This window comes from Nyctereutes procyonoides, unplaced genomic scaffold, assembly GCF_905146905.1.
Source record: "Nyctereutes procyonoides isolate TBG_1078 unplaced genomic scaffold, NYPRO_anot_genome, whole genome shotgun sequence".
Taxonomy (NCBI): Eukaryota; Metazoa; Chordata; class Mammalia; order Carnivora; family Canidae; genus Nyctereutes; species Nyctereutes procyonoides.
In genome coordinates this window covers 13,968,463-13,995,409 of record NW_026575146.1, presented here as the reverse complement: position 1 = coordinate 13,995,409, position 26,947 = coordinate 13,968,463, and the positions used below count along the sequence as shown (strand labels likewise).

Here is a 26,947-nt window from a genome sequence, read left to right as displayed (position 1 = left end):
TGCCAAGGTAAGGAAAAAGTCTTAATGGTGTGCATTAGAATTAGAGTATTCAATCAATATCAATGCTCTGTATTTGAGACTTGCTATCTAACTTCATAATTATTAGCCTTTTCAAAATCCCAGATTTTTCTTTTTCAACCCATGTCTTTCCACATATAAACAAGAGAATAGGCTTTAGGAATACAGAATAAAGAAGACAAACCCTTCAAGACCATGATGGTAGTTTGGTGGCAGCAGTCAGGTTGCCAGGGTGTGCAGGCTGGGTTAAACTCCTGAGCTGGTGACTTTTCGTGCAAGTTTCCTATGAAGCAGGATAGTTGGGAGGATTAAGTAAATATATGGAAAGAACTTGAAATACCTACCTACCTGGCACGTAATTATAACTGATAAATGTTAGACACTCCTGTTACAATTTTATTTCTATTCTATCCATTAAGCAACTTTTAAAATCTGAAGTAAACTATTAAAATAATACGTTAAAACAATCATCATTCACCCTGATTCAACTTAAAAATTAAAATGAGACAAAATATTATGGAGGGGAGGTAAATTTATCTCTAATTAAAATTAAAGTCTACCAAAATCTTTTTGACAATTCCTACAGAATGGCCTTAACATGCTGATGAACCGCTGTGGAGGGAGGACGCGTCGGGCAACTAACTGGTGACTTCTGTGCTACTAAGGACCCACTTTTCATCTTTCTCCACATTCACCTTCTCCCTGTGAGACAGGAAAATGCCCATTTTACAAATGACTAAACCAAGGCTCAACGAGTTTAAGTGAAGCTTATCAAAATTCCCCAGGCTGTTAATGACAGAGTTAAGATCTGATATCTGACTCCAAGCCCATCTTTTTCCACCAAACTGTGCTGCTAGGATTAACAACAGTAATTTCCATTCTACAGCCGTGTTGCTTTGCAATACAGAGGGCAAGTTGTGTATAATTATTTGATGAGAACTGCACAATGTATGAAGCTAGGCCAACTCTGCCCGTTCTCATGGACTCTAGAATTTCTAGAGGAAATAATAAATGACCAAACCCAGATTTAATGTTAAAATGACAGAACCATAGATTAGGAAGAGACTTCCCAATATTCTAGTTACTCAACACTGGTGAGGATATGGAGAAGGCACACACTCCAATTCTAGCCCATCTTTCCAGAAAGCAGTTTGGTAATAGGCAGAAAGTAAGTAAAGCCCACAGTGCTAAAGGCACTGGCTAAGGGGAGGAGTAAGCCAAAGCTGTTCACCAACAGTACTACTTGACATAACTCTAGATATTCCAGGAAGTGCATTATGACAGGAAAAAAGAAAGAAGTCACATAAAAAAGCAAAGAGCCAAAGTCATCCTTATTTGTAAATATTTTTCCATCTGGAAAACCCAACAGAATTGAATGAAATTAGTACTATTAAGAGAATTCAGTACAATGGGGAAAAAAAAAAACCACACAAGAATAAGTGACACAAAAAACCATCTGTAGTAAACTGAGGAATTTCTAAAAGGTCAGACTCCTAGAAAAGTACCAAAGGGCCTTACGCAGGCCGGGCAAAGGCAAACACACCTCTTCCCGCTGAAGGGATTTAGGGAACAGCCGTCTACCCCAGGCCAGTGAGGGAAATGGGAATTTGGGCAGGCCGGCCTGTACAGCCTCCACAGCAGGGGTACAACACTTAGGGTAACCCTGGACCCCTACAGCAGCGGGCTGGCCTGCAAGGCCTAACACTGCAGAAGCAAGAACTCAAAATGAAGAACCCTCTTCTGGCTTCTTAGGGTCTACACTCCCCCTCAGTCTAACTAACAACAGGCTGAGAAGCAGAGAAGCCTGCCCTTTCCTCTGTGTGAAGCTAGGATGGCTTCTCCTATCACTCCGTGGCTTTGGTTTTCTGTTTGACATGCCAACATGGACGCAAGATTTTTGAGGGCAAGACTCCCACCTCTCATCATAGTTCTGTGTTCACAGACATGCCAGTGATCGATAACAATGAAAACAGGAAGAGATACCAATTTTTTCCCGCGGAACCACTAGGTCTTGTAACAATTATACTCTCAGCATTGTAACTGTATCATTCTTGAAGACTGGTATGATAGTTCATCAGCCCAGACCCTTTGTGAATACTGTCTAGAAATCAGTTCTACTAGTGAAACATCAGTCATTTCTGGCATCTGTAAACCACTGCATTCTGCTCCCACTGAGGCAACACTGAGTTAAGAATTCTTTAGATGGTCCTTCCTCACTAAACAAACTAAGGCATATTTATGTAAAATGCAGAATAATGCATTCTATTTAGCACACATCTAAATTCTCATCTAAAAGTTCAGCCTAAATTTGAACTGAGTAAAGAGCAAACATGAGCATGAGTGTTAGTATAATCCATTCAAAAGAAAAAACCCGGAAGGATTAAAAAAAATAGACAATATTTATCACATCTTTATTTTTTAAAGATTTTATTTATTTATTTATTTATTTATTTGAGACAGAGGAGGAGAGAGAGAGCACAAGTGGGAAGGGGGTCAGAGGCAGAGGGAAATGCGGGGCTTGGTCTCAGAACCCTGAGATCATGGTCCAAGTCGAAGGCAGACACTTAACCCACTGAGCCACCCAGGTGCCCCACTTCTTTATTTTAAACCAGTCCCAAATTAGAAACAATACAAACACTCCGTAATAGCCAAACACTGAAGTATCATTTATATGCTTGACAGAATATCAGTCTTCAAAAAAGTATAATTACCCAAGTGTCCATCAACAGATGAATGAATAAACAAAGTGTGCCATATACATGCAATGAAATATCAGCCTTAAAAAGGAAGGAAACTCTGACATATGCTCCAACATGGATGAACTTTGAAGACCTAAGCAAAATAAGCCAGTCATAAAAAAAACGACATATGGTGTGCAACTCCATTTATATGAGGCATCTAGAGTAATCGAGCTCATAGACATAGAAAGTACAATGGTGGCTGCCAGGGGCGGGAGTGGGAGGGGAAGGGGGAATTATTGTTTAACAGGCACAGAGCTTCAGCTCTGGAAGACAAAAAGAGTTCTGGGAGATGGATGGTGATGATGGCGGTTGCAAAGCAATGTGAATGCCCTTACAGCCAATGAACTGTATGCTTTTTTTTTTTTTTTGAACTGTATGCTTTAAAACAGTTAAAATGATACATTTCATTTTATATATATCACAATAAAACATTATAATTATGAAGAACATAGAAACATGAAAAATACTTAAGCCATGTTAAATTTTAAAAAGCACACAAAACAATCTTTTTTAAAAAGATTTATTTATTTGAGAGAGGGAGCACACAAAGGCAGGAAAGATAGAGGGAGAAGTGGGAGACTCTCAAGCAGACTCCCTGCTGAGCATGGAGCCCAACACAGGGCTTGATCTCAAGACCCTGAGATCACAACCTGAACAGAAACCAAGCATCAGTTGCTCAACTGAATGCACCACCCAGGCACCCCAAAGGTATTTGTAGTCTTGATTAAAACTATGAAAAAATATATATGAGAATAGGATTCAAAAGTAAGCTCTGGTGAAGAGCTGTAATACTGGTGGAGACTAGGGGATTTTCCTCCATTGTACTATAATATTTTACTGGGGATTTTTTTATGCTTAAACTTCTAAAAACATCAAAAACCAGCATAGTAGATAGAATACCAAGAAGAGAGCAAAGCCACAGTGTCTGTAACCACAAAGTTCCCTCATCCGTTTACTCCTTTTCCATTCACCCAATCCTAAATTCAGGACAAAACAAAAAGGTCTTATATAGTGCTTAATACCTAGGGGATGGGCAATGACCTAAGAACTGGTAGGTAGCTCTGGGTGCACAGAGAGGATTTAATTTTCATCAGTTTCCTTCTTATTTTCATTTTAAAGTTTAAGAAAAAGGCCAGTATTTGCCTTTCTTGAGCCAAAATTTTCTATCAACATAACTTCCTTCTTAGTTGTTACTTTTAAGCTATCTCAACTCTTTTGCGGGCGAAGTCCAGGTCTAAAAAAGTAAATTACCTTCTCATCAAGTAAAATCTCTTGTAAGCTGGACAGGCAAGGACATGAGATGGAAAAGAACCAGGCCAGGAATCAAGCAATCAGAAGAGAGGATCTGGTCGGCTCCATTGGCTAGTGGCTGGGAGGCCTCAAGTGGTGCAACTTCTCCAAACTCAAGTGTCCCATCTGTATACGCGCAGACTATTGCTCCACGCTTCATCAACAAATAAGGATCAAAAGTGACATTCATAAAAATGCTCTAAAGAATGTAACATGCTTTGTCAACTAAAAGGTGACGCCTTGTCAAATTCACATTAACTTGATCTTCTGTGCTGCCAGGTACTACATGAAATTAGTCTTTTCATAGTCTTTTCTGTTTTTACATTATTACTTCTAACTTGTCATTTTGAAGACACCGAGTCTCCCAAGCCCTCAGAGTTCCCTGGCTCTGCATTTTTGATGAGAGAAGTACAGCTCAAGGCTTTCTATTTAAGACCTGACATTTCAGGGGCATCCCCCATAGCGTGTGGAAAGAAGCCCACAGAAGAGCAGAAAGGTCAGGTGAGATAAAGGGCTTCCCAAGACCTACATGTAACACTCTCAATTTTCATTCAATAGCAGGGCTCTTCCAGGACTATTTTAGAATAGCACTTGGCTTTTAAATCCTTTAAAGCAGTAATAAATGTTTCCTACCCTTTTGAAGGCAGGAAATTCAGCAGAGGAAGAGGCATGTAAGAGCAGCCATCCAGAGGGTGGTCTTCCATTGTAGCCATGTTTATTCAGTGCTAATCATGCCCTCCCCCTCAACTCCAGTAACATGGCATACACACACCCCATATGTTCTGGGGAGAGAAAACTGAGTTTTAATCTGATGTATACTATAACCCAAATGGGTTAAAAAAATCACTTTTACAACGATGTGCAAACAAAGTAGATCGTGCACATTTGGGAAGATGATAAACCAACAGGTTTATAAATTACCAAATTCTCAAATGACACTACTTTCCAAAACTATCAGGCCACTCTTCTTTACTTTGCAATCACTAAGTGATACTGTCAAATCTCTTTGGATTATTACACATAGGTTCACAACTCACACAGAATACTGAATCCCAAGCAGCCCAGGTGGCTTAGCGGTTTAGCGCTGCCTTCAGCCTAGGGTGTGGTCCTGGAGACCCTGGATCGAGTCCCACGTCAGACTCTCTGTGTGGAGCCTGTTTCTCCCTCTGCCTGTGTCTGTGCCTCTCTCTCTCTCTGTGTGTGTGTGTCTTTCATGAGTAAATAAATAAAATCTTTAGAAAAAAAAAAAAAGAAGAATACTGAATCCTAATTCAATTCCAATTCACAGAGGGTTGTCGAATTTGTATATGGAATCTATGTAACCAGACAACTAAAAATAGGACAACCTCAGAAATCAGTGGGATGCATGACCTTCCAATGACCTGGAGACCCCAACAATATAATGACTGCAAGGATGGACAATCCACTGATACTTTTTTTTTTAATTCCAGTGTAGTTAATATACAGTGTTATATTAGTTTCAGGTGTACAATATAGGGATTCGACACTTCTAAAGATCACCCTCATACATCTTGATTTAAGTGAATGTGATGCAAGAAGATTCAAATTCACAAAGTTAAACTAGTGAATTTCAGAAAAAAATTACAGAAGGATTTCTTCTGATAACAAGCTCTCCCTATGCATTTAAAATATTTTATTTATACTCAAGTTTTCAGAAATACGTCTCCCGCATCAAGCTACCCTGCTTGATTAAACTTTGATCACAATTTCTCTGAGTTCAACCAATGTGGATATGAAAATGAGCTATAATGCATTCTACTAAAAAGACATTTAATTTTAGAAAAAGTAATTTTGGAATTTATTTAGCAGGTTCATCTACTCAACTTACATGGTTTTTGTTGGTAATGGTAGCAGCTTTTTTTTTTTTTAATTTTATTTATTCATTAGAGATGGAGAGAGAGAGGCAAAGACATAGGCATAGGGAAAAGCAGGCTCAATGCAGGGAGCCTGATGTGGGACTCGATCCCAGGACCCCGGGGGATCACGACCTGAGCCAAAGGCAGACACTCAACCACTAAGCCACTCAGGTACCCTGGTAGCAGCGTTTTGATGGTAGCATCATTTTGGTTTAGTTTTGGGCTTTATTGTTTCATTTTGCTTTAAATTTTAACACATAGTTTAGGTGGTTTCACAGCCTGGGTCATTTCATAACTATTAATACTTCTTGTAAACTGTAGCAGGGAAGTCCTTTCTGCTAAACCTCAATGCCTCATCAACTGCCCCGTGTCCTCCCACAACTTATCATGAGTGTCACCATTTTCCGTGACCACTCTCAGTTCTTCCTAAGAAATTCTGGAACATAGAGAAAATAGTCTCTCTCTAGATATTTGGATTAATATGGAAAACATGAGTGTTGGTGGCCATGTCTGCCACAGTGACCAAGGAATGGAGAAGGAATAGAGAATGTTGATCTTTGACAGAAGAGAGTAACTCAGAACCATGGAGGGAAGCTAAGAGAGGGGGACAGAGGGAAGGAAAGAATCAACAGGACCATTCATGGAATGTCCCAATCTCTGGATCCTGATCTGAGACCCAGTTGCTTCCCTGCCAAGATTGCAGTATGCAACTCAGAAAGTTTCCACTAAGTTCCCTTTTTTTGTGTAAGTTCACTTAGGTCCCTTTGACTTGTAACCAACAAACCTCAAACTAATAGAGGGCTCTCCAGTCCTTTCTGTTGACTGTTCTGAAAAAAGCAAGACAGAAACTTACAAGTGACAGACTGAACCCAGCAGGGTCCAAAGCCAGGAGACAGCAGGTGCCACCCTGGACCTTGCTTCTCTGGCAGGGGTTAAAAGGGATAACTCCAACCTCACACCACCTCACCAGGCCACCACAGTTCAGTTCCTGTAGTTAACACGGCAAGTTATGCTAGGTTAAAGGAGTAGTGAGTTGTTCTCTATTCCACACCTTTGCTTTAAAATATAAATCAGGAGACACAGAGCCGCTTTTAGGACACCACTGAAAACCACTGTGCCTGGAAAGAAGAGCCTCCCAGAGCAAGAGGAGCAAACCAAACCCAAAGAAATGGGGGCACAGCACCTCCATTCCACCTACCCAGCTCCCATCTGGAAAGGAAATATAGGGCAGTGGTTGAGCATCTGCCTTCGGCTCAGGGCCTGATTCCGAGATCCAGGATGGAGTCCCACGTTGGGCTCCTTACAGGAAACCTGCTTCTCCCCTCTGCCTGTGTCTCTGTCTCTGTCTCTGTCTCTCATGAATAAATAAAATCTTTAAAAAAAAAAAAGAAAGGAAGGAAGTATAGTCCAGCTTAAAGTCCAAAGGGACATCACATTAGGCAGAGCATGCTGATGATTTTATAAATATATTTGATACACAGAAAAGAAGCATTCACTGTTTTTTTTTCCACTGTTTTTTAAATATGTCAAAGTACTTGCTAAAAAACATCATGATGGTTGTAGAACAATATCAATGTACTTAAAGCCACTGAACTGTATACTTTAAAATGATTAAAATTATAAATTTTATTAATTATATCTTACAACTTAAAATTTTGGGGAAAAAAACAAAACAAAACAAAACCATGACACATTTAAAGAGTTACAGAGACAGACTGAACCCCTTCAGGGGCAAACACTATGCACGGTATCACACGTAAGTCATGTAAGTAATGTATTTCCTTGCCATGGGAAACTCAGTACAGAACTGAAACTGATTTGAATGGTCAGTCCGGGTGGGCAGAAGAGAGCTGTGGTTTTTCAGAGGGTGGGGGTGGAGACTATTGAACCTAAGCAGCCATCTCCTGAAATAAGTAATAATGAAAAATCATTACATACAGTCTTATTTCCCCCCACCTCCTAACACATGAACAGCATGGTCTTAACATTACTAATTCCTAAGTATTTCAACATAAACTCCTCAGAAGCCACTGCTGGTTTCCTATCAGCCACAAACAGATGGCAACCCAGAAGAGTCCTGTTCCCATTATGCCAACTTGGCGGGAGGCTCACCTGCCACTACCTGAAACATGGATCCCTCCCACTTGTACACAGAAGGCTCCCAAACACAACTAAAATCCTGCCCGGATGCCCACTGATCAGCATCCTTAAAAGCATGGGGGGGAAGTCTCATTACAACTCCACTAATTAATAAACATAGGGAGGGACTACATCACATCCTAATATAATTACAGGAACACTGCAGCTTTCATTGCACTTCCACTCTATGGTTCAGGCAGGTTCCCCGCCTGCTTACACTGGGATGTAATCCAGTTTTGCTAATATATCCATATGTATGAGAATCAGAGCAGATCTTATTATAACGAACCTGGAGAAAAACCTTTGGAGATGCTAAAATTTCAATTTCAGATACATTAATGCATTCCTAAAATTTTATTTACAATGAAACCATCTATACTGCTTTTGTAACCCCAACACAGATTTCTTGGCTGCAATTTCTTAACTTAAATGATTCAAACCCTAAGAGAATGACAGACATTCATTCACAAATTATGCCTAAAACACATGAAAGCTGCCTGTGTGTGTTCTTGCCTGTGTGTGTGTGTGTGTGTGTGTGTGTGTGCATGTATATGTGTGTGTGTGTACTGGCAAGGAGGAAGAAAAGAATCTGGATTATTTACTTCATGAGATTCCTAGCAGAGATGCTCTTCTGTGCTTTCTGGATGTACCTGCTAATCAGCAGGGCCTTTAGCCACTGACTACTCCTTGCCTGCTCAAGTCAAACTTCACTCTTTGGAATGTTAAACCAAGATTTTCTTCAGCAGGAGCAGCTCAATGCCTTCCTGCCTCACCTTTCAATGTATTTAAATCCTTCAATGGCTCTGCTCTTGCAGAAACCAAAATCCTTAAACATCGGACACAAGGCCCAGCATGAACAGGAATCTCTCCCACCAAGGCCTCTGCCATTTCCTCAGGGAAGCCATCTCTGACCCTCTGACTAGATCAAGTTCTACCTTTATATCCTGTATTTCTCCTTCATGGTATGAATGTATCAATCAAGAGAGCAAGCAATCCATGAATCTGATAACTACTGCATAAATTAGCATGTCATTAGGTACAAGTAACCAACCATCCCAACTCAAATTACCCAATCAATGAGAAAACTTATTTTACATAACAAGTCAAAAGCAATGATGGTGGTAGGCTCTGAAGAGTTCTCTGTGTCTTCTTGGCTCTGACTCCTCTCATGCACTAGCTTCATGTTCAGATTGTAGTAAAATAACTGTCACAGTTGTAGGCATCACATCCAAATAACAGTTTTCAGAGGAAAAGGGCTATCTAGTGTAGCCATTTCAAGGTTGACATGTTTTCCAGAACCTCCTGGCAGACCTCCCTCACATTTCATTGGCCAGGATCAGGTCTCTTGCTTACCCTCCAGCAATTACCTACAGCAAATGGGACCAGCATGAAGGGCTGAACACATCAGGATTTACCCCTGCACTGAGGATGGATCACTTTCTCTGCAGTCACATGGGGACAGAGGTCTATACAAAACCCAACCCCATTACTAAGGAAGAAGGGAAGAAAAGATGGCAGACAAGCCCCCACAGGTCTGCTAATTACCAATCTGGGATATACATACGCTCTGGTCACCAACATCATGCAAGACTGCCAACAGAAAACCTCCACCAGCCTCACCTGCAGTGCATCTATATAACTGAGAAGACTGGCTTGGAGGGGAGGACACAGAGTAGCAAGGGGGTAAAAGAAAGGACACAGAGGACTTTCAGCTGGTACAGACTCAAGCCCCAAGACTTCTGCTTAAATTATATGATTACAGGCAAGTCCGTTGGCCTCAGTTTCCTCATAAAATAATATGTGCTTAATATAATGTACGAGGTTGCTGTAAAGAGCAAATAAAATGGCATACGGACATATGGACAAATGCTTTGTAAACTATGTGCTATGCATATGTAAGCAATTATTATTTGCAATGGAAAGTCACAAGTCACTGAGAAGAACTCTGGAGAAAAAAAAAAAAAAAGGCGGCTGACTCTTATCTGGCCAAACACAAGAGGGTACAATCTACTAAAGGACGCTCTGCTTTAAAAATTATATACCTACTGATTTACCCGTGGCTTGGTTAGAGACTTTCCAATACCATCAACTGATTCTAACAGTTGGGATGGATTAGAGCAACACTACAGAAACTGTCTCCCAGGCCTATAGAAAACCAAAGGCAATGTCCTCCTCTCTGCTCCTTCACTGATCTCTCTTCCTTAAGCGAGATCTCATGTTCTCACTGCTTTCTAGATGGAAAGGCAGGGTAGGGTTGTTTTCCAAGCCAGAAAAGATTAAGAAAATTTAAGCTAGGAGAAGGGAGACTGATTTGAACGCACAAGCAGAAGCTCCACATTAGCCATGAGAAAGCTCAGCCTAACTCGCACTAACATACTTGAGCCTAACAGACAATGAGTGCAAGGGCATCTAAGGCCTCCCTGCTAATGCTGTTTTTGTCAAGCAGTGGAGGCATGAAGCCATGATCCCCAGCCTGCCCTTTCCACCTTTTAACTCTGTTCATCTGTCTCCACTTAAGACCAGGGTAGAGACGGGCACAGAAGCCACGGAGATTTTCAGACCTTTCTATAGAGTAAGACACACAATCTTCTGTGCCAACCACATTTTCCCCCTTTAGCTACAACACACATCATCTGGGCAGAAAGTCAGAAGGCCGGTTGTGCCTCGCACCAACATTCTGAAGGCTGAAAGTAGTGATATTCTGGGTTTACCTTCATGTCTAGAACATAAAAAACTTCCTCACAGGAAGGGTCCTTTCTCTCCCAGAGTTAAAAATCCACGATATACCATGACTTTCCACTCTGGTCCAGGGAAAAGAAGAATGAGGTAAGAGCGTGGGAGCAAAGACACACGAGGGAGTTAGCAGGAAGAGAGAGGGGAGCAGCACTGTCAGTGTAGACATGGTGAGAAGCAAAGCCAGGCCCAGAGTTGCATATGGCCCACATGTGCACCACCAAGCCCTGGCCAGGCCGTCTGCTCCCCAGGGGCAGATGTGTCTTACAAGACCAGTAATCAAGACTATCCTCCAGCGAAATCCCACATATGTGTGAAAGGACTGTAAACGTTCCTCACAAACGTGCTCTAAGTACAACTATGCTAAGACGCGTGTTGCCATTTGGAGCCTGCCTCTTTAAAACCCACCCCAGGTAATACAACTTCTAAGGGCCCAAAGAAGGACATTGGTGAAAACACTGATGAAATCTAAAAGAAGTTGACAGTTTAGTTAATAATGATGTACCGGCATACTAGTTTTGACAAATGTTCTGTAGTTACATAGCATATTAACATTAGAGGAAGCTGGGTGAAGGGCATACAGGAACTCTCTGTACTATTCTTGTACCTTGTCTGTAAATCCAAAATTATTCCAAAATAAAAAGCTTATTTTAAAAAGTTTTCAATACCTGTCTGCTTAAAAAAGAGAGGAAAAAAAATGCTCCATGGAAAACTTTCTAAGCAAACCATCAAAGTCAAAACGTGGAAAAAAGATTGGTAGACTTGAATACATAGAAAACTTAAAACTTTTATACATCAAAATATGTCATGAACAGATTAAGAGCTGAAAGGCAACCAACAAACTGGGAAAATACAACACACACAAAAGAAAAAGGGTTAGTATCCATAACACAGTAAATTTTTTTTAAAGAGTTCTTTATTTTAGAAAGCTTGTGCATGCACACCTGGACAAGGAGGAGAGGAGTGGAGGGGAAGGGGAGTAGCAGAGGGGGACTGAGGGAGAGAATCTCAAGCAGACTCCACACTGAGCACAGAGCCCCAGGGCTCCACCCTACATGGAGATCATGACCTGAGCTGCAACGAAGAATGGGAAGCTTTTTTTTTTTTTAAGATTTTATTTATTTATTCATGAGAGACACACACAGAGAGAGAGAGAGAGAGAGAGAGGCAGAGACACAGGCAGAGGGAGAAGCAGGCTCCAAGCAGGGAGCCCCATGTGGGACTTGATCCCAGGACTCCAGAATCACGTCCTGGGCCAAACGCAGGTACTAAACTGCTGAGCAAAAACAAAACAAACAAACAAAAAAAAGTGTGCAAAGACCTTACAACAGGGCAAACCAGACTCAAAACTCCTGTACCAGCCAATCAGGTATACAGAAAAAAGAAAACAGAAAAGCCTTTGCCACAGTTGAGCAGACACCTTCTACTTAGAGCCCCATTATAATTGAACTTCTAGAGAGACTCACAAAGAAAAAGCATCTTTTTAAATAAAATGCAGTTACATCTAGGGACACATGGATGGCTCAGTAGGTTGAGTGTCTGACTCTTCATTTCAGCTCAGGTCATGATCTCAGGGTCGTGAGACTGAGCCCCACATCGGATTCCATGCTGGGCATGGAGCCCATTTAGGATTCTCCCTCTGCCCTTCCCCACCCACTCCCATTCCTCTCTAAAAAAAAAAAAAAAAAAAAAAACAAAATCCAGTTACATCTAACTCAGAAGTTTATATTCAAACCAATCTATCTTAGTAACTTATGGGTTTTTTTTTTCTGTTTTTAAATTTAGAATGGGATCCCTGGGTGGCGCAGCGGTTTGGCGCCTGCCTTTGGCCCAGGGCGCGATCCTGGAGACCCGGGATCGAATCCCACATCGGGCTTCCGGTGCATGGAGCCTGCTTCTCCCTCTGCCTGTGTCTCTGCCTCTCTCTCTCTCTCTGTGACTATCATAAATAAATAAAAATTATAAATAAATAAATAAATAAATAAATAAATAAATAAATAAATAAATAAATTTAGAATGGACTGAGAATTCAAAGAGAGAAGAGAGTAGTCTCCCCTCATCCATCCTCAAGGGACACATTCCAACACTCCAATGGATGCCTCAAATTGCAAATGGTTCTGAACCCTATTTGTATTTTTCTTTCCTGCATGTACTTACCTGTGATAAAATCTGATTTATAAATCAGGCACAGGGGATCCCTGGGTGGCTCAGAAGTTTAGCACCTGCCTTTGGCCCAGGGTGCGATTCTGGAGTCCCGGGATCAAGTCCCACATCAGGCTCCCGTCATGGAGCTTGCTTTGCCTTCTACCTGTGTCTCTGCCTCTCTCTCTCTCTCTCTCTCTATGTCTATCATAAATAAGTAAATAAATAATAAATAAATAAATAAATAAATAAATCTTTAAAAAAATAAATTTGGCACAGCAAGAAATAAACAATAATAGTGAAATAGAACAATTATAACAATATACTCTAACAAAGGTTATGTAAATGTGATCTCTTTCCTTCTCTCTGGAAAGATCTTGTACTAGTTTCACCCTACTTGTTCTGATGATGTGAGATGCTACAATGCTACATGATGACGTGAAGGACTCAGGCACTGTGACGGAGCCTTAGGCTACCACTGATGTTCTGGTGTTACATCAGAAGGATCATCTATTTCCACACTGCAGGTGACAGTGGGTAACTGAAACCACAGAAAGCAAAACTGTGGATAAGGGAGGACTACTGTCTTTTTTTTTTTTTTAGATTTTATTATGTACACAAGAGCAGTAGGAGGAACTAAGCAGACTCCCCACTGAGCAGGGTGCCCAATGTGGGACTCAATCCCAGCACCCTGGGATCACAACCTGAGCCAAAGGCATATGCTTTAACTGACTGAGCCACCCAGGCGCCCCAGAACTACTATACTTCTTTTGATATGTCCCAATATACATATCATTCATATTAAGTCAAAGTTAAAATATTAAGGATTAATATTAGCCATATTATTATATTAAAAATTAAGTAAGCAGAAAGTTGTAAGTCTCATGCAACACTGAAGTTCCACATATAAAATATAGAAGCCAAGAAACAAAATGTTTTTCACACAGAAAAAAGTGTGACCATGATTAAAACTACTGGACTAAAAATTCAGTAGTTCAAAGTTTGCATCCCCGTTGACTGCCTTCTCCCAAAACCCCCAGGCAGATCTCTATTACCTTGTTTCCATGGAGTTACCCACACTATAAGATAGTTTACTTCTCAAAATCATAGGATGTGGTTAACAATACTTAAGCCCAGTTAGACACAAAATGAAGAGAAAGGGTTTAAACCAAATCCTAGCTTCTGGAAGCTCATCCATGATCTAATTTGTGAATAAGTCCTGACTCTCCAGCATGCCTCCCTCTCCAGGCATTTCACCCTGGGTCCACTTTATCACTCATTAGCATCAAAGAAGGTTCAACTTCAAACCAATTTTGCTAGTCATTAACAATGCAGGAAAAGGTTTGATACTAACAGAATAAAATTAAAAAGTTGAAGTAACTGGCTTAAATTAACCTCACAGATTATTAGCATCTTTCACATGGCAGTGCTTATTCAATCTCCCACAAAAAGTTCTGGCTGTCTTATTATATATGTCTTATTCTGCCAGAGAAACAAATTGATTCCCCAAAATCAAGCACAAGCCACCTTTCTGTGTTGTGTGAAAAACAAAGAACTTTACCATCTAAACAGAGGCGAAGGAAAGCCAAAGATAAGGCATTTGTAAAATCATTAGTCAGACAAGGAGACCACAGTTACATGCAACATACAAAAACACTAGAAGGAAAACAGTGTGACATCCCTGTTCTCTCAGAATTAAAAAAGACCATTTCTGAACCATAAGCTCAACCTTGAGACTTCTTTATTTATTCACAATAAACTTACTACATTATATTCATAGAAAATTGATTTCAAAACATCTCATAAACACTACTGCTTCTATATATGCCTCTGTAAGGGAAAGCATTTTTAGCCTAGGAGGGACCTACAATGGTACTTAATGCTTCTCTAGCATTTCTAGCACATAAATACACATAAGATGTAAATACTATTCAGTATACTTTTTCACAAAATTTTTCAAAACATTAATTTTAATTGATGAAAAACAAATATTTCATAGAGCAATGAAATTATTGTGGCTTGTTAATGTTAACAATTAACACTGTTAATGTTAATTAGTTAAAATTAAAAGCTGACATAATTAGATAAAACTGAATTATGAGTTTGTGGACTCCATCTATCAGTACTTTGCTCTCCACTGGTAACACAGTCCTGACTGTCACAGTCATTACAATGGTGAGGAGCAGGGAGATGCAAAATCAAACACAATAAGGGCGCCATAAATCCAAAAGGGCTGGGAATTGATGCTGTAGTAAGCTGTAACGGATAGATTCTGGGCAGCACCCCAATCCTATACTACTTAATTTATTCCCAAGTCCCTTAGAATCAAAGCTGGGTAAGGAGACAAAATAATACGCATGCCACTCTCCTTCTCATTTCTGTCACAGTATTTAAAATTATTACTAATGGAATAAGATATGCAAACAGAGCTATCTTCTGCTAAGAGCTATGTTTTTATCCAAGCATTTCAAATTATTACAGAATTTATTATTCAGTTATCAGAAAATTAGCCCAGAAAAGTTCACTTTTACAAAGAAAACACAAGGCAGGGTTTCTCATTTCACAGGAAAAGACAAGAAAAATGAAAAAGGTTCAAACTATTTGTAAGGGCTGGAAAAACTCAGTGACTTGAGCCCAAACAACATTCATCTACCTGGCTATGCCCACGATTCAACCTCCTTCAATTTATTTCTCTAAGTTAAACACAGGTATCATTTTTTGAAGACATTCCCCTCTCATTTGACAAATATCGACAAATAGTTAAATTTTCTGGTTATTTTAACAGTTCGCAACAGTAACTCTAGCTGCCTAAAATGTCAGCTTTGGTTGACCAGGGTTTTCATTCACAGCATATGCCCAACTTCTTATGATGCATGTTTTGATATTCCAACCACTGGGGCTGAATCTGTCCATCTGGTTTTACGGCTAAGCGGGTTGTCTGAAGCTTAAGAAGTTGATTATGTACAAAGATAATCCTACATATTCTCAGCATATGGTAACATCAACCACTGATCAACTTTTCAGGAATAAGAAAGTCATCCCAGGACTGACTGCTCAGCCCGGACCTCTGACACTACTATTTAGTCACGATGCTCAATAACAATGCCATGTGGTTTCCCAGGGACATATATTCTTAACAGCCCAAAATAAAGGAAAATAATGTAGAAGACAACAAATGTGTACTAAAAAGAGTTTTCTACAAAAGACTCCTGATTTCCCTTGCCAGACACTGAAAATTATATACACACACAAATCAGGAGTAAATGCCTCAGAAGTTTAATCTTCCTTTTGTCATTTCCAAGAAACTGGTAAAGGAAACATTCCGTAAGATGAAAGAACTCAGTGACATCTGTCTGTAACATTTAAGTGGAATTTGAAAACATTGAGAAAAGGTTGTTGCAAGTAGATACAAGAGCCTTTAGAACCCAATGTTCCAACCATTAACTAGCTGGATCAACAGCAGAGACTTAAAAGGTTGAGACTTTTGTCATAAAAATTATTCATTCAAAAGGTCAAAGTCGGGACACTTGGCTGGCTCAGTCAGTAGAGCATGCAACTCTTGATCTCAGGGTTATGAGTTCGAGCCCCAGGATGCAGAGGTTACTTAAAAATCTAAAAAAAAAAAAAAAAAAAAAAAAGGTTAAAAAGGCCAACTTCTAGGATGCCTGGGTGCTCAGTCAGTTAGTTAAGCATCTGCCTTCAGCTCAGGTCATGATCCCAGGGTCCCAGGATCGAGCTCCACGTCAGACATAAAAAAGCCAATACGACAAAAACTTTAACCCTGTGGCTCTACTGTGGCCATTCCAAGCTGGGAGGAGATACCCACATGTCAAGACTACAAAAAGAACCCAGAAATAACTGTAACAACATAACACCTTATACTATCCCTTTCCAAACCCTTTCACATCCATTAAGATCTAAAATTGAGTCTTTCATATTTCAAAGAAAATAACTTAAATTGAAGTGTGTGCTATCTTTCTCAGAGCTCTTTTTTTTTAAGATTTTATTTATTTATTCATGAGAGACACACAGAGAGAGGCAGAGACATAGGCAGAGGGAGAAGCAGGTTCCCTGTGGGGGGCCTGATGCAGGACTTGATCCCAGGACCCCAGGATCACGACCTAAGCCGAAGACAGACGTTCAACCTGTGAGCCACCCAGGTGCCCCTCTCAGAGTTCTTTCACACCCATACTGACTCTAATTGTGCTTTTGACTAAAAATAACCAACAGGGAGAAAGCTGTTCAAATAAGTCTATATTACCTGCAGAGCACCTCTGCACACCTAGAGATTAATTCACAACTCACTACAACCTACTACACCATTACTACTGGAGGATGTCCATAAACATTACTTTTCAATTCTATTCTTAAAATTCTCTTTCAAGGGTGGGTATCATTGACACCACACAAGCACAAAACTTTTCTATTCCTGTTCACTGAAATCAGAGAAATATATTTGATCCTGAATTAACCACATTAAAGGGAAAATAGCATAACTCTTAAAATCCATAAGTAACCCCAAAATATTAATTTCAACCCAATGTTTTCTATGAAAGCAAGAAACCAGATAGAACTGACCCACTGGTATAGGTCCTATCATGCCAAAATGGAATGGTTAGGGGAAAAAGAAAGACCAAGCTTATCAGAGTTTGCAGTAATTTATGGACACGTGGTAATTAATTCAACATTTTTGAGCAAAGAATTTATTTAATGTTAACTAAGTATGTAGTGGCATTTATCTGTCTTCTTAGAAAGTTATTCCCGGGATCCCTGAGTGGCGCAGCGGTTTGGCGCCTGCCTTTGGCCCAGGGCGCGATCCTGGAGACCTGGGATTGAATCCCACATCGGGTTCCCGGTGCATGGAGCCTGCTTCTCCCTTTGCCTGTGTCTCTGCCTCTCTCTTTCTCTCTGTGTGACTATCATGAATAAATAAATAAAATCTTTAAAAAAAAAAAAAAGAAAGAAAAAGAAAGTTACTCCCCTTTCTTTAGCTAAAAGCACCTAAAAAAAATAAAATGAAAAAATAAAAGCACCTCAACTTTGCTTCTGACTCCTGCATTCCATAGGTTTTTGTGAAACTAACAGCAATCAGACACATACACACAAACACACACACCCACAGCAAACTACCCAAATTTGGCCAATTATATTCCCCCTCTCCAGGAAAACTGAATCTTATTACACAAGAATGAAACCAGTTGGTGCAGTCTTTGAGACATGGCAACCAAAACAGACCAACCAAAGCCTAGAGATCCTCAGAGGGCTGGTACTTGGCATCCGAAGCCTAGTTGTACAGCGTTTTCTATGCCTATATTTTATGGAAGTGCTACACCTACAGTTCTGTAACCTGCCTTTTTAAATCAATAATATGTCGTAGGCATCTTTCCAGACTGGAAACAGTATAGATCCATATCATTATTTTCAGTGGTTTCATGGAATGGAAGTACCATAATCTATTTAATCAATTCCTTCCTCAAAATTATTTACTATATAATTATATATAGTAAGTAGTTCTTTATTATTATTTAAATATTTTACTTATTTATTTATTCATGAGAGAGAGAGGCAGAGATACAAGTAGAGGGAGAAGCAGGCTCCCTGTGGGGATCCTGATGAGGGACTTGATCCCAGGACCCAGGGATCATGACCTGAGCTGAAGGCAGACACTCAACTACTGAGCCACTCAGGTGCCACTTTTTTATTATATACATATATATTTTCTAACTTTTCTTATTATGTATTTCTTTAGGATAAATTCCTAAACACGAACTTGCTAGATTAAATGCTATGTAAGTTTTACATTTTGATACATAATAGCAGCTATTAAGAATGAGGGCATCAATTTACATCTCCACTAGAACAGAGAGTACACATTTCCCTTCATCTTCACCAGCACTGGAAATTACTATCTGCCTTATTCCTCTTTCAAACTGAGAGATGCCCAAATATTAAGACTACCAAGAGAAGTTACAGAAAAATCATAATAATATAATACTTTACATATATTATGCTTTACCAAATCAAGTCATATCTAATAAGGTGTATTGAGTCTGAATAATATTGCCAATACATTAAAAATGGTGTCTTAGTTGGCTCAGGTGGTCATAACAAAATAGCATAGACTGATTGGCATAAACAGCAAAAATTTTTATTTTACACAGTTCTGAAAGCTGGAAGTCCAAGACTGAAATGCCAGCAAGGTAGGTTTCATTCTGAGGCCTCTCCTTTAGTTTGTAGATGGTTGCCATCTGGCCATGTGCTCATATGACCTCTTCTTTGGGCATAACTGCGCCAGGGGACACCAAGGTCTCTGGTGTCTCTTCTTACAAGGGCACTAAATCCTATCCTGAGAGCTCCACCCTCATGATTTCACCTAACCCTAATTACCTCTCAAAGTCTCCATCTCCAAATACCATTACACTGCAGGTTAGGGCTTCAACACATGAATTTGGGAAAAGACACCTTCAGTTCATAACAAATGGCATCTCATCACTGTTTTTCATTTCATTAATTACTAGTGAAATTGCAAATTTTAATGTTTATTGGTCATTGATTTTTCCTTTTAAAAATGGTCTGTTCTGATTCCAAATCTGGAATAGGAAGGGTACAAGATGAGCCTGGAACATTTCGTCATAGCAAAAAGCAAAGAAGCTACTATATGTTATTAGAAGCATGTCATAAGGACTTGGAGCCAACCTGACTAAGCCTTAGTCACAAAGATAGGACAATTTGAGCATCAAAAGGAAACTAACTGAAATGGACTGAAATACGCCATAAATGCTAAAATAGAGGTGTTCATAAAGATACTCAAAAGAGAGAGAGAGAGAGAGAGAGAGAGAGAGAGAGAGAGAGAGAAAACCTCAGCTGTCACCAATGCAAGATGCTAGGGAAATAGTAACTCATGATTTTGTAAAGTGGCAAACAAAGGGGAAAATAGACAACTTCCCCACCCTTCCTGTATAATCTATATACCTCAGAGTGAGCCCTATATATTCTTTCATACAGCAAAATATACCACCATTGTAACATTATCTGGGAAATAAAAACATCACCTGCATCATCCGCAAATTTCAAAAAGGTGTACCCTACATCACAATCCACATGCAAGGGAAATGACCCAGCAAGGATATAACATACATATTACCTTTATCCCCTCTGGACCCTATATTTTTTAAAGGTACTGTGCACTAAATAACTCATTTCCCTGTTTTAACACAGGTATATACGATCTCCAGTGAGAAAGTGTTCCTGAGCATCATGAAATTATCATGACTGTTAACATTAAGTATAAAATTTAGAATATTCATGAACAAAATGTGGTCCATACACGTATGTATGTGACACATCTGTATACTAGTGGGGCATTTATTAATCAGCCTTAAAAGGGACAGAAGTTCTGACACATGCTACAACGTGGATGAACCTTGAAGACATGCTAAGTGAAGTAAGCCAGTCACAAAAGGACGAATCCTGTATGACTGCACTTATGTGAGGGGCTCAAAGTAGTCAAACTCAGAGAGAGAAAGTGGAAGGTTGATTGCCAGGGGTCCAGGGAGAAGGGAATGAGAAGTTATTGTTTAACAGGTACAATGCCTCAGTGCAGGAAGATGAAAGTTCTGGCCATGAACAGTGGTGATGGCTACACAACAATGTGAATGTACTAATGCCACGGAACTGTTAAGATGATAAATGTTATATGTATATTTTGCCACACACACAAAAAAAATAGTATGTTTGGTATGTTAAAATTGAGTAACTGAACATTATCCCAGCCAACTTAAAAGAAATTTTACATTTTAATTACATATTCCCTGCTGTGTCAGCAGTCTCCCTGGGCAAATGAACAATTTCAGGAAGGTAATACTGAAACTACTACACAGATTCCTAAAGAGGAGCCAATGCAATAACTAAACCAAAGTATTTCCTAACAGAAGTTTTACTCAATTTTTAATGAATTTTTGTGAATCACATGCATAGCTGGCCCACTCAATCTATCTTCAATCTTTCTCCACATACGGAAAGGAACAGGAGGGAGACTGCAATTGATATAGCAAGTGCAGCGGAATAGATGAAGAAATAATGTCTTAGCTTCACCATGCACATGGTAGGCACTCAATAAACATGCCTGATTTCGGATACTCAGTAAAACCAAGAGAAAACCTGGGCTTCACTTTCTGTCCCAGACACTAGCTAGTGAGAAGGCAGACATTCCACTCAAAGGAAGGCCACTGTCTCTCTACTTCTTCCATTACTTCCATTACCGTGTATCCTTGTATAGGTCAAAGAATTTTTTTTTTTAACTCAGAGTTTGGGTGGGAAAAACGCGTGAATAACCAAACTACCACTCTTATAGCTCCATATGAAAACAGAAAGTCAGTCCAACATGATACACACATCTTTTCTAAATGAAGTCAATTTTAAAGTATACAGTAGAAAATACATTATTATTATTTCTCAGGCACAGGAAACAATGCTGGCTTCCTACTCTTGTATCCTGAGAGCTCCACTGTGTTAAAAATTTTCCCCATAGGATTTCCTCTAACTCAGGTCTACATACTTCTAACTCTAGAGGTCAACCACCTTCCCCCATCACATGAAGATCCTGCTACTTTCACAGCCCTTACTAAAATAGAGCACTTAAAATTCTTAAAGAAAATTCACGTCTTCAAATAACTCTTTCCTACAAATTAAGTACTATTCTTTAAACTGAGGAACTAAACACTAGATTTGGCTTTTCACAATTTATTCATATATTCATTTCCAAGACAGTAAACCTATCAAGAAAAGAAGCGGGGGGGGGGGGGGGGGGGCGCCTGTGGTCCTCCAGGTCTTAACGTGGCTATCCTTGCAAAATGTTGGGATCAGCTCCCAATATGCCCCACCAGACGGCCAGGAGTCTGGGCAGCTAGCTGCTCTCTGGATTGCAGTGTGGCTCTGTGCAAGGTGCCCTGTCACTTCACATCCATCACGACCTCAAATCCCAGCTATCTGGTGCTGCCGGGCCTGGTGATGAGCCCTCTCCGGGACCACAGCACCATTCCCACGGGCCCCGAGGGCCAAAAACTAAATTCCAGTTACTAACAGATGGAAACCCAAGACACAAAGAAGCAGAAATAAATGGACCCCCGCAAAGATAAGATTTTTGCATTCCTCAAAACCTTAGAAATGAATGTTGTTTCTCCGTGCTTTTTCAAAAACCTGTCTACTGGGAGTCCTGGAGTGCCAAATAGAAAGAGAAGAGCCCCTAAATACAGAAATCCAGGGAACAGTTCCCTGCAAGGTAAGCTGACTGTCCCCAGGAAGAGAAGTGTGCCGGAAGACTTTCTGATCAGCAATTAGCAATTTAGCAGGGCTTTAGCAGGTAAGTCGCATCCATCCCCGGTAGGATAGGACCGTGTCACCCTCCTTTCCTTCCACAAAGCCAGATGGCCCTCACCTTTCCAACCTTGAAGTGATGTGACCAGAAAAAGTCAGACGCCTCTCCCTGCTGCTGGCCCAAGCGGGTCAAACTTCAGAGCCAGCACCATGCACTTTGTTGTTAAGCGCAGGGAAAAGAGGAAGGGTTGGTATTCTGAGCGGAATCTCCGTGATTTGCCGGAGGAAACCGTACAGACCAGACAGCAGAAGCGCCAGCATTTCCATGCAGCTGCCACGACAGGTGACCGGGCCGCTTTGCAGACGCCCCGCACGCTCGGGGGCTTCGCCGGGGCGGGGCGGGGCGGGAAGGGAAGGGAGGGGAGGGGAGGGGACAGCCTGGAGGACGGGAAGGTGGGCAGGGGCAGGAGGGAAATCCACTCCATCCACACGCTGGGCGCGGGAGGAGGAGGAGGAGCACAGCCCCGTCTCCCCGGGGAAACCGTTTTAAGGGATCTTCTCTCTCCACAATTAAGAAGAGGAAGAAAAAAAATGGCTCCAAGCCAAACGCCTCCTGATTTACACACACACACACACACACACGCACGCACGCACACCAAGCTCTGTTTCGCCCCATTTTCCTGTACGCTGAAACAAAGGGCGACAACGGCTCCCGCCGTCCGCGCCCCTCTCCCCTCTCCCCTCTCCCACCGCGCCCCGGGAGAGCCCACCCGAGGCGGCCCGCCCGAGGACCGGCCTCCCGCCCAGCCGGGCCGCTGCCGCCCTCCCCGCCCTCCGCGCCCGCCGCCCGCCGCCCGCCGCGCCCCCCGCCCGCGCGCGCACACGGGCCTGGCCGGCGCCGGGGGCCGCGAGCCCACCTCGAGGGGCGGGCGCCCGGCCGGGCTCGGGAGGGCGCTGCCGGCGGCGCCGGGGCCCGCCGCCTCCTCGCCCCGGAGGGCGGCAGCGCGCGGCCCCGGCGCCCGTGACAGCGGCCCCGCGCCCGCCTCACCTCCTAGCGCCCGTGGCGGCGGCCCCGCGCTCCTCCGCGCCTCTCCGCCTCCGCCTCCAGCAGCCCCGCGCCGCCGCCGCCGCCGCCGCCGCCGCCGCCTCCCCCCGCCCCGCGTCTCGACCGAGTCTCCGCCTCCCTCGGCCGCCGCCGCCGCCGCCGCTGGGCCCGGCTCCGCGCCACGTGACCGCGCCACGTGACCCGGCGCGGCTGGCAGGCGCCTCCCCGGCCGGCCTCGCGCCCTCGCGCGCTGGGGACCCGCGCCCGCCGGTGGACGCCCGCCCCCGCCCCGCCGCCGCCGCCGCCGCCGCCGCCGCCGCCGCCGCCGCCCCCGCCCCGCCGCCACCTGCTCGCGCTCGCCACCGCCCCGCTGCGCTCGCCCGAGCGCACACTCGCGCGCGCACTCCCCGGCGCTCACGCGCGTGCACACGCGCAGCTCGCCGTCCTCGCCTGGCCGCGCTGCTTTTGCTTCCCAGCCTGCTCCAACGAGGAAAGCGAAGTCGTCGGCGCTGCGCCCACCCAACTTGAGAAATCCTTCCTACGCCGTGACGGGACGGCGGGCGCCCTGCCCCTGCCCGCCCCGAGCCGGAAGCGGGCATCGCTCGGGGTCTGGGGTTGGAAGCCACCGGGGAGCGCCGAGCCGCTCGCGCTGTGAAGGCGGCTTCCCACGGGGCAGCCGCTCAGGCGTCCCCGGCGCTGATCTTGGACCTCCGTGCCCCTGGTCGGGTTGGTCTTACAGGGAAGAGACTAGACAGCGGCGTTTCAACGGAGAAAGAGAATTCGCAGCTCTTCTTCGCCACCACATTGACGTCGTGCTAGGAGCGGGAACTTTGTGCATCCATCCTGCGTTTCCCGTCATGCACAAAGAAATAGCATCCCTGATGGTGTGATTTTTTTCCTGTATGTGTACTTAAAAATTAAAAAAAAAAAAAAAAAAGCCCAAGCAGACAAGACTGGGATGCCCTGGAGGGCTCGGCTCAGTCGGTTCATCTGGGACATTGGCTCTCAGCTCAGGTCTTGATCTCAGGGTCCTGAGTTCAAGCCCCCTGTCGGGCTCGGCACGGGGCTGGGCTGGGCGTGGAGCCTACTTGTAAAAATTAACTAATTTTTTGAAAAAATAAGTCAGCATTCTTTCTTCCATAAGGCATAAAAGTCCTATGTAGTTAAGTGTAGTAGACACTCTTGGCATAGATTCTGCACTTTTTTTCTATTTTGCCTATTTGCCAAATTTTTAGATCAGCTTCGGATTTAAGAATTCTTGCTTCTGTGAATTTCTGATTGTCAGGAAAAAAAAAAGGGGGGGAGGGGGGCAGGTTGGACAACGTGTCCTTCATTTCTGAAATTCCCTGCCTATGATTTCACAAATTTTGGAAAGTGCTACCTAGAGTTCTTTTTGATTTTATAAAAGGTAATTTTTTTTTATTTATTTATGATAGTCACAGAGAGAGAGAGAGAGGCAGAGACATAGGCAGAGGGAGAAGCAGGCTCCATGCATCGGGAGCCCGACATGGGATTCGATCCCGGGTCTCCAGGATCGCGCCCTGGGCCAAAGGCAGGCGCCAAACCGCTGCGCCACCCAGGGATCCCCAAAAGGTAATTTTTAAATGACGGTATTTGCCTCCTGCATGTATGCGCATAATATAATACATTAAGTATTTATATCAGCATTATTTGATAATATTTTATAAGCATCCCTGAAGTTAATTTTGAGACCTTTAGGAAATAAAGCTATATTTAGGTCTTAGAGTACTATAAACATAGAAGATAGTCTTCACTCAATTCAAGGTAATAGTCATTCATAATAGTCACTATTCATAATAGTCATTATGCTTCAACTAACGAGTCAGTGTTACATCTAACATGAGGGAACTAAAGGAATCGTTCAGTATATGGTCCTTACCACAACATGTACAACCTCTAAATAGAACTACTTTAAAATATATACATGACATATTTTTAAGCGTCTTTTTCACACGCAGCCAGAAACTGGGATCAGCAAGCAGGGTCTGGAACAAATCAGGAAAAGTCTGGTCCTTACTGTCAGACTGGTAAACGTCAGCAGTAGAAGGGATCAGAGACGAAACATGTACTTGAAGAACTTCCTTTTTTTTAAAGATTTTTTTTATTTATTCATGATAGTCACAGAGAGAGAGAGGCAGAGAGAGAGAGGCAGAGACAGAAGCAGGCTCCATGCAGGGAGCCCATCATGGGATTCGATCCCGGGTCTCCAGGATCGCGCCCTGGGCCAAAGGCAGGCGCCAAACCGCTGCACCACCCAGGGATCCCTTGAAGAACTTCCTTGACCTAACAAATGCAATCTGTAAAACAGCATGAGAACGATTTAACAAATACCCATCAGGACGAAGCAATTCTCTCCTCTGCAAAATGAAAAAGCATTAACCTTGAAACCACCCTCCCCATAACAAAGTTTTCCCCAGGGACCCATGTGTATAGACTCTTTTATCCAAGCACTTCTGGGCACGCATACAGCCAACTCTCTGCAAAACTATAAAGGTCCTCGAGTTTATTTTCTGCCTCTGGATTCCCACAGTGTCCGTGCTCACATGAATGGTCTTGGGAGCAACCGTCTTCATCGCAGTCCTGCTTCTACCACTTTTGAACAAGTGATTACGAGAACAGCATGCCTAACGCTGTTTCTTTAACCATACATTCAAACAATATCTACCTCACAGGGCTGTTGCAATAATTAAATGAAATAATTTATGCAAAGTACTTAGCATAGTGCTTGATGCATAATAGTTACTCAATCAAAAATCATCAGGTTTATTACATGCTCACCGCAGGACAAACACAGTACCTTGTTGGTCTTATTTTTACTTATTGTCTTTTACTATTGTTCCCTGTTACTCTTCATGGAAGCCCTCCATACCCACCCCCCAAACCTCACCATCATGCAATTAGCAGTCTCTTACTCTCTCTGCCTTGTCAATCTGTTGTGAATCTGCATTTTGAGCTTTTTAAAAAAGCTTCTAACTATAAAATGAAAATGATTGCCTCTAGTTTAGAAATCTGAGGCAACAGGGAATCGTTTGGAAGGAGATGTGATGATAAGCACCCTTTGAGTTCCCGTTAGGTCAACAATTTCCATTTTGTGGTGCTTGTTGGGTCATTTTGTTGTGTTGCGTGTTTTATTTTGTTTGTATCTGTCATGTTTCAATATTAGAAGCTCTCGCAACACCTTTGAAGAATTAAACCAGTCCACAATAATTGTTAAATGATAATTATTAAAAGAAAGTGTCTCTCGTATGGCATTCATGACCTCACTCTATTGACTGACTGTCCTTCTGCTCTAGGTTCCAGTTTGGAAAAACCTTCTTCCTACCCTGCCCAAGCTCCCAAAAGTTCTGAGAAATATGTGACCTTCTTTAAAGTTATGCAATCCTTACTTCTGCCTTGGGTCACGCTATGAGGTCCAAGCTCAAACTGGATCTGATAAGCATCTTGGTAACAGTATAATAACTTGGTTGTGACATAAATATTTTACATTCAATATTTAGCTGCGCACCCCTGTGCTACTCTACGGCTGAGCCTGAAGGCACAAGGGATTAAAAGTCACAACCAGGTGCCTGAATTGGTCTCTGCCCTTCTCTCTTCAATTTCTGGGCTTGCCCCTTGCCCATCACATC

General features: G+C 42.3%; 1 protein-coding gene across 4 annotated transcripts in view; it reads right to left on the bottom strand.

The window, feature by feature from the left end:
* The window catches only part of TULP4 (TUB like protein 4), a 228,275-nt gene extending 204,177 nt beyond the window's left edge, over positions 1 to 24,098 (bottom strand). Inside the window, exon 1 of one of the 4 annotated variants that reach the window (XM_055310466.1) lies at positions 24,038 to 24,098. The gene's annotated coding sequence lies outside the window, so the exon portion shown is untranslated. Of the gene's footprint in view, positions 1 to 202; positions 272 to 23,172; positions 23,195 to 23,303; positions 23,374 to 24,037 lie in introns of those variants that run through there. The other 3 variants (XM_055310465.1, XM_055310467.1, XM_055310464.1) reach the window with 3 other exon arrangements.
* Positions 24,099 to 26,947: the final 2,849 nt, after the last annotated feature.